A 12,051-nucleotide genomic window follows, 5' to 3' on the forward strand; every position below is an offset into this window, starting at 1 on the left:
CCACAAACTCAGCACTAAGGAAGTCACTGGACAACTAGAAATGGCATAGGTAACTAGTTCACTTGTCAAACGGGTAGTCTCCTGTTTATGAAAGCAGCCTGACATTTCCTCATGAGGTTAAAGATAAGCTTACCATGTGATGCAGAAATTTTACTCACAGACAATTACAATGCAATGGAAATCCATATTTTTCACACGTATCTGATTCTGGATTACAGAAGCCCCTCACTGAGGTAGATATCTTAAGCAAAAACATATACATCCACCTAATGGAATAGTACGCAACACTGCATGGAGCAAATTGCCAATATATGTACATGAATTAATGCCGCATGTATGGCAAGTGTATTGCGCTAAGCAGAAGGAAACCCAAGCATTTACTATGTGATTTCCTTTAGATATTTTCATAGTCTGTAGTTTTGAGTCAGGAAATTCAGCCCAGACAACTTCTAGTTGATTTTCTGTTACGATAGCAAAATGTCTGAGAAAAATCACTCCAAAGAGCCATGAGGAGGCAATGGTTTACACTGTCAGAGGTTTCAGTCTATGGCTATGTCACCCTGATGTTTTCAGCCTGTAGCAGCCCAACTGATCCTATCAGAGGGATGTGGTGGAGGCCTGCTTACCTCATAAATGACCCAGGAAGTCAGAGACATAAGAAGAGGAAGGGCTGGAGTCTCAGGCTCTCCTCTGGAGCATTACCCTAAGGTTCTACTTTCTTTCCACTTGGCCCTGCCTTGGGAATGTTCTGCCACCTTCCAATAGCACCACAGACCGGGAAAGATCTCTCAATAGGCCTTTGGAGTATATCCAGTAACCACACTGTGGCCACGATATTTCTGAAATGCCAAAATTAAAGAGGAAGATGATAGTTTTCTACTCATCAAGGATTCAGACTCTGACTAAAAATGAGCTGTGTGGTAGTATGTAGTGCTGGGATGACAGAAGCCCTTGGTGTATCAATAGTGGTGGTCATTATGCAGGTGTATGCGTTTGTCACTTGCTATAAAAACCTACGGCAGAAAGCAATTTTTACTGTACATAAACTTTATGATGATGGGAACGAAAGCTTGAAGCCAACACAAAGAGGATCCTGAGATCTATAGGACTTGGATTTGACTCTTCGTTGCCGAGCCTTGATGAGGGATGGGAAACACTGTAGGATGAAGGCTAATAGTGCCCACCACTACCCACACCTGCACAGTGTAGTATTTGTGCTTCTGGAGGCTGTAGCTACAAGGAATCAGATCTCAAAGACATGTGGAAATGTTCCTGCTAAGGCTGGCCTGGGATCCCAGAGGTACCTGGCCCAGAGCACCAGACATGGCCAAGAGAATCCAACTATGTAATATGGCCTCAAATATATGTTGTGCCTGCTCCACCAATCCTATTAAGGATAGATTTGATAGAAAAAAATTAAAAATTGTTTCAATTACAGGAGAATTAGGTGAGAAAATTAGGTAATTCTGAAAGCATATTGCTGTTCTGAGAGGACTAAGGTCACGGTTTCAACATGACATAGCAAAAGTAACAAGATTCTCAGCTGAAGATGGCTTTAGTGGAAGCAAACGGGGTCCAAAGTTACCTTGGCTATGGTCAGACTCTTCTCAGATTTGCTGTGACACTCAGTAAAATCTTGTCATCTCCAAATGTCTGCCATAGACTTGAAGTGCATTTTAAAAGTAGGAAAATTCAGGTGCCCGGGAGAGTTACTGGCGATGAAGCCTTGGAAAAGGTGAATTTTAAGAGTTTGCCAGAGGCACAACATCTCCCCGGCCCACTAGGATTAACCTTTGTTTTTCTGTATGTCAGTTTGAGTGTCTAAGGTTTTAATTTCTGACTTGATATCTTCAAGACTAAATTCTTCTGCTATCAAAATAATTGCCTTGCTTATCAGGAGGGGATTTGTAATTGCAACATCATTCCATGGCCCCTGAAGCAGTAGGCCATATGTCACAGAAATCAGCAGACTTTCATAGGAGGTACCAACGTAAATACCAAGTGGGAAGATTTTAATCTAGCATTTTTCAGAAAGTTGATGATTCTTTGCTTTGGAAAAAATTCCCCAAACTAAAAACAATAGCAAAAACAGAAACAACAACAAAAATCCAACCAGATGCTAATAAACTCATTGAGAGCAGAAGAACAAAATACTGCCTAGTTGGGAACATGGAGTAAATACAGTGCCACAGTGTTATGTTTATTCAGATATTTGACAGATACCATCCCTGCATTTAATTTTCTGTCAGACAATATAGGTTAGGGGAGGCCGATAGCAAGTCACGTTTATTTTGGAGGTGTTTCTGGTACAGACTTGCCTCAAATAAATTGCTAGGTTTCATCTGAACATGGCAAGTTAGCGAATGTATGAGAATTTTCTATGTGGCTGAAGTTTCCGCAGAAAGGTTTCTTTCCCTGAGTTATGTGTCATTTCCTCGGAGTAATGAATACAAATGACGCTTGGAGACTCTGGGGTCACTGGCAAGTTCAGATCACTGAATTTTACATGATTCTCCTGCCATTCATAAATCTCTTCTTTGACACAGGTTTCCACTCTGATTTCCTGTTGATAGAGCTGTCACACCAGGTCCTATATGTGTTCCCTCTTGGGATATAAACCCACACAGCTTGAAGCATCTCTACAGTTATTGAGGATTGAAGGGAGCTCAGTGGTTTGGCAGCTTGCCTTCTAGACATAATGGGAAGAGCTTGTTTCAAAACTTTGGAATGCTTTAAAAAAAATCATGGCTTGTAACCTATTCCTGTCCTCATTGGATAGAGGATGCTTGCACAGTTGCCGGCTGCCAGGTCAAGGCTGTATGCTTTTACTGGTCAGAAGTGTGTCATGGGCTGATTTATTCCTGCCCATTCACTTTCTTTACCTTTCTGGCTCTCAGTACCTGCTCCTTTTCATCCATAAAATTCATAACTCTCATGACTTTTGCTTCCCAAACCATTGCGTGTAAGGGCAACCATCATGAACTCAACTGACTGAAACCATGAGCCAAGGCAAACTCTTCCCCCATTTAGTACTATCCAGCAAGGATTTGGCCATGCAGTGATGATACTCTGCAGTGAAAAAGTATTTTCCCCTTATCTTTATGATTTTTTATTTAATCAAATGGCAAAGCAAAATAAATTAGTTAAAAACCTGAATATTTAGACACACACACACAAACCTTGGTCTAAGAGTGAGAGATTTACTGGTTATTTCTATTTTCCCTAGCATTATGCCACCTTTCCAGTTAGCTTTGATGGTGTTATGCTTGGAGGACTCTCATTTTCTTTTGGATTCAAACTTGCTGTAACTCCAAGAGTAATGAGAGGGTCCTCATTGCACTTTTTACGTGCCCTCTGTTTCCCTGTAGTGTGTCTGCCCATCCTTCGTCCATGCAAATACAAACAACAGTGTACACACCTAGCGAATAATCCCATGGTGACGGGGAATCATGATGTGTGCAAGGCCTGGCACCAGCCCATCACAAACACATTCTGCTGGCATCACAAGCTATATGCATATGGTTAATCCATGTTGCAAAGTGATCAAGTTGGTGACCTTAGAGCTGTCCAGACTCTCTGCTTATTTCCAAACAGCACCATAAAGTGTTTTCTGGGATAGAGAAAAGCCTTCTGTTGTGCCATCAATGTGAAATGTCCTCCATGAAATTATGTGGACACTTGGCTCCCAGGCACTGATGCTATTTTAAGAGATGTCGGATCTTTGAGGAGCTAGAGCCTGGCATGAGGAAATGAGTCTCACTTTGTTCCCACATTCCCTCCTTACTGTCTGCTTCCCATCTGCCACATGAGTACCATCTGTCCATCTGTCCATCTGTCTCACGCTTTTGCTGCTGTGACATCCTTCTTCATCACATGAACAGGGACTATGGGCTGAAGCTTATGAAACCATGAGGCACAATATATAGTTTCTTCCTTTAACCTGCTAGGCGGCTGCAGGCAAGTTGGCACAGATGCTAAAGTGCTTGCTACCAAGCCTGAAGTCCTAAGTTCAATAGCCAGTACCCTCACAGTGAAGAGTGAACTGACACTTGCAGGATGTTCTCCAACCTTCACATGCACACCATGTTCCACCCTTGTGCACTCACGGGCATACTGAAAAGATCAACAAATGATGTAAATTCTTACACAAGTAGTTTTTCATGGCGAGGGGAAGTTTGACCCACATGACTCCATCTTGAGATTCTCTGGTGATGGGTTTCTCATAAACAGGAGGGAGCTGCAATTCCTAAAGAAAGAATGCATGCTGCTGTCCCTGAACTGCTCTTCCTGACCACTGGGCAGCAAGGACTACCAAGGCATTTGGGGCTCAGGCCCAGACATTCAGGTTACAGCATAGTTTGCAGATTGCCTTTAGTTATTTCCAAACCCTCACATTCTAATAAATCAAGGCCTGAAGGAAAACTGTGGTTTCTTTCTTATTTGCATTCATTATTGCCTGTGTTATGTTTTAGGCCCTGTAGCTCATTTGGAATAAATCAAGAAATAATTGTTTTTCTTTTTCTTATCAAAAAGTGTGTTTATTTAAGAATAGAATTATTAAACTCTCCACATGTATTCATTTTCCATATTAATAAAAGTGTATTCAAGATGCATAAACAAAAACTAGGAGGGATTTTTGTGTTTACATCATCTTAATTTAAGTCCTTCTGAGACAATAGAATAATGTCAGACTATTTCCAGGAGCAATTCCTTCCTATCTTCAGGCTTAGATTTGTACCTACTATACTTATGTCTGGGTACAAAACTCTTCCTCTGCTGGGTAAACAGTTGCTACCCTACAGCTCTGAATTATTAACAATGCTAGTGAAACACATGCATGCCCCATACATTGAAAGAATTGTAAACCTGCTAGAATAATTTCAGCAAATGATGAGGGGCACTAATGTTGGTACCTCAAGTGGGAACTACTTGTACTCAGTGAATAGATGGGAAAACATTTCTTAAAAGATACTTGGTGTATAATGGATACTTCTGTGGTATTTGGAGCCATTATGCAAGAAAAAAAATATTACACATCTCTATTACAGTAAACTTGACTGTTGAAAGTGGAGGTAATTCTATACATGATTCTACCTTTTCTCACTCAAAAGTGGAGACCCAACCCCTATGTTGCATATCTTTGATGTGTAAGATGATTTCATTTCTCAGCACCTCTCATAGAGTTCCATGCAAAAACCTCTTGGCTACAGCTTAGCTCACAGCCCTGGGCCTGCACAACCACTGTCTTTAGGATATGCTTATAGTACTTTCATTTATTCTTTTAAGGCACTTTGTACTTTCACCCCTTACTAGCTTACCAGATATCTTAACATGATTATGTTGGGTAGAGAGTGGTTCACAAAGAAGGAAAACAATAACATAATTGGTCTCCTCAGTTGTTTCCGCAGAGACTATCTAGTCTATATTTGGATTAACAATACAGATATTATGCACATTGTAAATTGTTTATTTACAAGATATAAACTCATTAAACTTACCAACCCAAAGTTGTTTCTTTATGCCCTTCTGATCATTGATAAACCAACTGAAGATCACTATACTAAATTGTAATAAAATATTAATTTCCCAAGGACTATACGTTTCATAGAACATTCAACATTTAATTTATAATTAAAGATAATGTATACTTAGTTATTCATTTGTACATTGTCAGAAAACCTGGTATTGTTCTGTGTACAGTCAGCATACTTAAAGAATGTTTGTTGTTTTAAGCTATGTCAACCATACATGCAGCTTGATAACGAAGGAAGCAAATGATCACTACTGACTACAAAGCAGCTGTTCCTATGAAGGAACTAAAAACAATTTTTATTACCAAATATATGCAAATTTCACTCCTGAGTGATGGACTTCAGGTCTAACCAACCCCTGGGGAAAAAAAAAGTAAAATGTTTTAAAAATCACAACTCTGAGTTCTTTCTGTGCTTTAAAGTAAGGGTTTTGGTTCTTGTTTTGTTTTTTTTGTTTTGTTTTGTTTTTTGTTGTTGTTGTTCTTCATTTTACAGAAGCGTTTTGCCTTTGGGATTTTTATTTTTCCCCATTGTATCAAGCTTAGGTTAGTTAAATGAGTCATTTCTGAAATCCTTCCTATGAGATATTTAATGAAAGTTTCTGTCCAGTCCCTCAGAGGAAAAAAAAAAGGTGTAATTTCTCCTCCCTGCAGAGGGAGCCTAGGGCCAAGATGGTGGACCATGCCTGTCATCCCAGCTATTTTTGAGTCTGTGGCAGGAATATCACCAAAGCTCAGGAGGTGGGTCAGTTTAGACACCACAGTGGGAAAAATTCTCAAAGAGAAGAAAAGGAAACAGACCCCAACGACTAAAGTTCCCTTCACACCAGTATTTGAGACCATGGCCAAGTAGGGAATCGGTAGGTGCTTTTTTAAGTTTCATCATTTCCGTTTACTGGGGACTCCACCTCCTTCTACTCACACAGAAACTTCTATCTTTAAAGGGCTTTCAAAACCCTCCTGGACATTTGGCTGCCAAGACAGGGGGTTGCTAGAAGAAGACTCGCTTTTTATTTTCTAGGAAAAGCAGCCTTTATATCCTCAGCATTGCTTAGAGGATGCTCAATTTTCCCGGAGAAGATACTTTCAATTGCAAAGGAACCTGAGTAGGAAAATGAACAACGCTCACTGAAAATGCTGTATTCTTGATATAGCAATCCAAAATTCGTGGAAGTATTGATATGGTTTCAATGGATTTACATGAAGATATACTTAAAATCTTAATCAAATATTGAGTGACATGTCATTATGACATAAAAGCAAACCAAAAAAAGAAGATGAAAATCACTGGGTGTTTGTTAAAAGATGCTCATTTTAAATAGTCTGTTTTATATAACAGATTAAAAAAAATCCAGCACACACCTATCATTCTATATGTATTATGGTATTATTAAGTATTAATTTTTAATTAGTAGAAGAAAAGAAAAACATCACGCCTGTATATACTTCCCTCTTCAAATGTATTATATGATTCAAACATCTGAGTCTAACCAACTGTCTTCTGCTGCGTATGTTACATTCTGGGTCCTTTGGTGAAAAATCAACAATGAACGAGAGGCAGATTGTCTTATGTAACATATGTGAAATGTCTCATGTATAACACATGTGAGGGCCTATCATTTTGGACCCTGTCTCAAATATGTGTAGATTAAATATCATGGTTGAATATATATATAGGATTTGGAAACTTTTTTATCCTCTGAAAGATATTTCAGGCAGAAGAGCATTGATGTCTTATCTTCCCTCCCATATTGTGAACTGTACTCTTCTAGAATGGCTCGGAACAAAATGCCAGAAGGATGGCTATGAAATACAGGGGCTTACGGTGCCCTGGTTGTTTACAAACCTATGAAGTACTGGTTCAGTGTTCTGGATTGCCAGATATCAGCTCTTTCACACAATTTCCTTTTCTCTTTAAATGTCTCAAGGAAAAATATCTTATTTTGCTTTATCACTGAACAACACTATAAGAATGAATAAAATGAAATAAATGTTTGAGAGGGAGAAACAATGTGGTGAATCTCCTGACCTGAAATGCATTCTTTCTCATAACCCGTGTCCAAGCTTTTAGGAATGTAGCCCCTTCTCATGTATGCCACTTCTTCAGAAAGGGAGGGTCAGCAAAGAGACAGGTCCTGAAGAAGGCCAACCTTTGTCTTAGCCATCGTCATACTTTAAAAAAATTCTCTCCTTTGCTCTAGAAGAAAAAAAATAAAACCTGGGTTTTTTTCTTATTACTGAAAAACATGTTATAATAGATAAACTACCATTCTGTAATCAATGCTCTACATCATTTTATATTCTCTCTGCCTTTGGTAAAGATTTGTACATCTTCAGGATCATGCTGCTGATGCGTGTGCCTGAAGCTCTCAGGGAATCTCAGGTCAAACGGGAGCACAGAACACATAAGGCACCCTCTGCACTCCCAGTTTAAATGTTCTGTATCTAGACTACCATCTCTAGTATATGCAATGGTGTCGACATTAAAAAATATTATATACCCTTTACAGAGTGAGTGTCAATAATCTGGGTAACAGCCCTGTCTCCTTATTCCTTCATTCTATAGAAATTTATAATATTTCCTCATTATACTTATTAAGCGCCCCAGTGCACAGATTATAAGATGAGATTTACATTTACTAGGTAGCTTAAGAAAGTAGTGGAGAAGTCAAATCCCTGCAATAGCCAATTGTTATTCTTCATGATAGCACACGTCTTAAGAAATCTATGGGGCAACACTGATCTGATCTAATAGAAGATAATTGTTTATACATAAAGGAAAAGAAAAGGGACTTCACACAGCTCAGCATTTTACTTTATGTTACAAAAAAAATGGTGCTGTGACGCTCTGAGCCTGGCTTGTGGCAGATTCTCCTTGTCACTTTAATGCATCACTCTGTCCCTGATCACCTCCTTGCTCAGCATGTTGTAGGTAGTAGGCTGGCCTGATTATTATAGGGGACAATTGCTCCTGTGACATCTAGCTCCCTCATTCATCAAAACAATTCGTTTCCTCACACCCGTGGTTCTTACACTGTCCACAGCTCACACAAGTACCACAGCCATCACAATTACGGTCATTTTCATATTATGAACTGTACCCCCAGTCAAAAATCAGTTCTGTGTCATGAGTTTATCATGAAAGAGGTCTTTTTACTTTAATTGCAGGGTTAAATTTTTCTAAAAGAACGCCACATAGTAAAACCCAGTCTTTGTGATGATAAATTTTCTGTCTAATTTCTGTGTGACTTATACTAAGTGTAGCTGCCTCCTTACATGAGCATCCTCATCTAATGACCTTCTTGGCTGTTACTTAGACTTTTTAACAAGTACCTCTGTTCTGGTCCCTAGTGACAACAGAAAATCTGAGTTAAATAAGTCTGAGGCCAGTCTTGTATTTTTCAAGCTGCTCTTTGCCTAAGAGCAGTTAAACTTAAGTAAACAAACCCGTGCAACAGTGCCTCAGCTATAACAACACCCTAAGACGCCCACATGAGCACAAAATCAATGCAAATCTATGGAAGCTCTGGGTTTCTCCCTTTAGAGCAGTATATGTACTTTGCAGGAAAACAGAGCCACGCACTGCAGACAGGACTGCATTGCCCTTCAGCACACTCACACCCCCATCCCTCTCCACCCCTGGAGTTGATTTCCCCTAGATTCTTGTCAGAGTAAGGAGAGAAGCTGCAATAGCTCAAGATGGTACCACAAAAAAACACTGTATCCATGTGTTTCAGCCTCTATGCTGCTAAGCTCCAGCTTGCTCCTAAGAATGCGTTGTGAGTAGAGGTTTCTCTGACCCTGTGTCTTCTTGTTCCTTCATGACTTATTAACTCTTTCATTTTGACTTGGAAAAATACAAGGCTGTTCTCTGTGGGCCAGGCACAGTGTTGAGTGCTTTAGGTACAAATTGTAGCATTTTCTAAACAATGGGGCTGTTGGCTTTCTGTTCCAGTTCACTACAAAACCCCGGCATGTGTGGCAGAACTCATTCCTTGGATGTGAGGGTCAAATGCGTTGCCCCCAGATTTAGGTTTGAACCACCTTTCAATACTTGTGCATCAATGGCATGGAGCCTGATGGAAACTTATGTGTCATGGGTGAAGAACCCTTAAAAATAAATTGATATTTTCTTAAAGGACCCAGTTTGGCCTCCTTCCTCACATGCATGACCAGTCTTCAGATTGCTGCCGTGATATAAAGCACAAGACCCTAACAAGATGAATCATCTTGATTTTTCCCTTTAATTGCCAGAGCCCTGTGCCTGAACAAGCTTCTTTCCTCTATAAACTTCCAGGCTTCATGCATTCCTTCCCATTTTCTGCTCTGTACCAAACCGTACTTTACACATAAGAAACTGGAGGAAATAGGAGCATGGAGTGTTAAAACCAGTTGGCAGTGAATAGCATATCTATGTCCAAAAAAAAGAAAGAAAGAAAGAAAGAAAGAAAGAAAGAAAGAAAGAAAGAAAGAAAGAAAGAAGAAAGAAAGAAAGAAAGAAAGAAAGAAAGAAGAAGAGAGAATGCTCAAATTACACTGGCCACACCTAAGGCAGAGGCCCAGCCCACAACTAGGTGACCATACAGAAAACATCTTTAGAGAGCTTACTCTTTCATTTTAACATTTAGAGCTTAGGCTGCCTTGGAAAAGCTGACTGTCTTACACACATACATAAACCTGCAACTTTGACAGGGTAGCTTAAGTAAGGAGACCTGTTAGCCCAGTTGAACCACATTCAGAAATACAAAGAAGACATCCATATCAAGATAAAAATTAAAACCAAACAGAAAACAAAATAAGAGACCAACAAGGAGATCACCAAGCATTGCGCTGAAGGAGAGACACTAGAAGACATGATGTCATGGGATTTGGGGGCAGAGAAGGCAGTAGTGAGGGAGGGGGGGAGTCTGCAAAATAGCAGAGGATGCTGGGTGATATTTTGGCCTACAGAAATGCCAGACGGCCCTCGCTATGACATTTTTTTTTAAAGAAGCATCAGGTTGTGAGACCTTAGAGGTATACCTTGAATGTCCTCATTTCTTTCATGTCCCCACCTGTGTCCTATTACTAACATCACCTTAGAACATCCCTAAGCCAGATGATGAACCACAGAAGAGTGGAGGCTTGGAGTTAAAATTTGGGAATAAAACCCCTATGGTCCTTTTGATGCATAATCTAGCATGGCAGATTGAGATACACAGGGGTGAATATAAGGTAGGATTATGTGTGCTGATACAGGCTGGGCTCTGTCACAGTGCTGCCTCACAGGGACTCCTGGGATGTAATTTCCTTCTCTCTTTATGGCTTTATCCGACAGAGCTGGAAGGAGGGAAGGGAGAGGAATAGGACTTAACATAAACGGGAAGCCAAAAAAAGCAAGCAAGAAAGAGAGACAAAAACCTATCACAGTTCTCCTCTTATTTGAATTAGCATATTTCAGCAATTGCCTGCCCTGCTAAAAGAGAAGTTAACCTTGTTTTCTTAATATCGTATTCAGCAAAAAAACAACCCTGCATATTTTGAGCTCCGTAGAGCAAGGGACAAGCAGCAAGCTAGTTGTAGCAGAGAATAACGGGAAGGGAGCCCGTAGCAGCTCCTACATCCAGAGCTGGAGTCCGGGAGTGTCCTCTTCCCTGTGGGAACAGAATCATGGTATGACTGAAGGCTGGCTTTGTAAGGCACATCCCGAATGCTCACGAGCCAGCTACACTATCTGATGAGAAGGCAACTAGGAAATCAAGTCAAATCAACCCCAGGCTGACCTCTGGATACACAAGGCCTAGCTGGGAAAGAAGCCCTTGTCTTTTTCAGATTGCAATCAGTCTTGTGCTAAGATTATGAGGGAGATGGTCACAACCTTCCATATGACTAATCACTCATCTTTTCCCGGCATGTGACTAATCTACTGGAAGAAACCTGACATCACCGACTAGCAGCATGGAGAAGTAACATATCTCATAACTTTAGACCTATGATCCTGGGGACAACAGAGCTGGCTTAGAATTTAATGATTCTGTCTGGGTGGGCAGGCTAAGATGCTGTTCACATAACCTGTTATTACACTCAACTGAACAGGCCGCCGACTTATTTCTTTCCATCTAATGATAGCTCCACTTGGCGAATGCTCTAGTGTGCCAGGCTCCTTCAACATAAATTCTTCCTCATCACTTCCTCTGAGGGAGTGGATGGTAATAACTGTTGTTAGTTCATGTTACAGATGGGAAGGATGCTTGAGAGAACAAGGACTTTGTCCTAAGCAAGATGGCTGAGGAGTGCTGAAAAGAACCTACTTATTTGGGTCAGAGAAGACCCTCTGTTTACTCTTCTCATCCACTGTGCTCTGACATTAGAAAAAGACATTTTCCACTCTTACAAAGAGATCAGAAAGGAGGCCATGAGCATGAGTTTCTGCAGTAAGTGCAGTGAATTGCCTCTTCCTTCCAGATGAATTCTGATCAAGAGTTCCTTGGGCATCCACAGTTTCTTTCCTTTCTGCCTCGTAAATTCCACAATGATGACGC

The 12,051-nt window shown here is 40.3% G+C and overlaps 1 protein-coding gene across 8 annotated transcripts in view; it reads right to left on the reverse strand.

Annotated features, from left to right (window-relative positions):
- The window catches only part of B3galt1 (beta-1,3-galactosyltransferase 1), a 569,427-nt gene that overhangs the window by 103,573 nt on the left and 453,803 nt on the right, over positions 1–12,051 (reverse strand). For 2 of the 8 annotated variants that reach the window (XM_021155605.3, XM_029469656.2), the window contains one exon: positions 7,560–7,727. The exons of 5 other annotated variants lie outside the window; for them this stretch is intronic. The gene's annotated coding sequence lies outside the window, so the exon portion shown is untranslated. Of the gene's footprint in view, positions 1–5,789; positions 5,890–7,559; positions 7,728–12,051 lie in introns of those variants that run through there. One more of the 8 variants, XR_003834954.2, reaches the window with a different exon arrangement.

This window comes from Mus caroli, unplaced genomic scaffold (genome assembly GCF_978045245.1).
Source record: "Mus caroli unplaced genomic scaffold, Mus_caroli_1 scaffold_2, whole genome shotgun sequence".
Taxonomy (NCBI): Eukaryota; Metazoa; Chordata; class Mammalia; order Rodentia; family Muridae; genus Mus; species Mus caroli.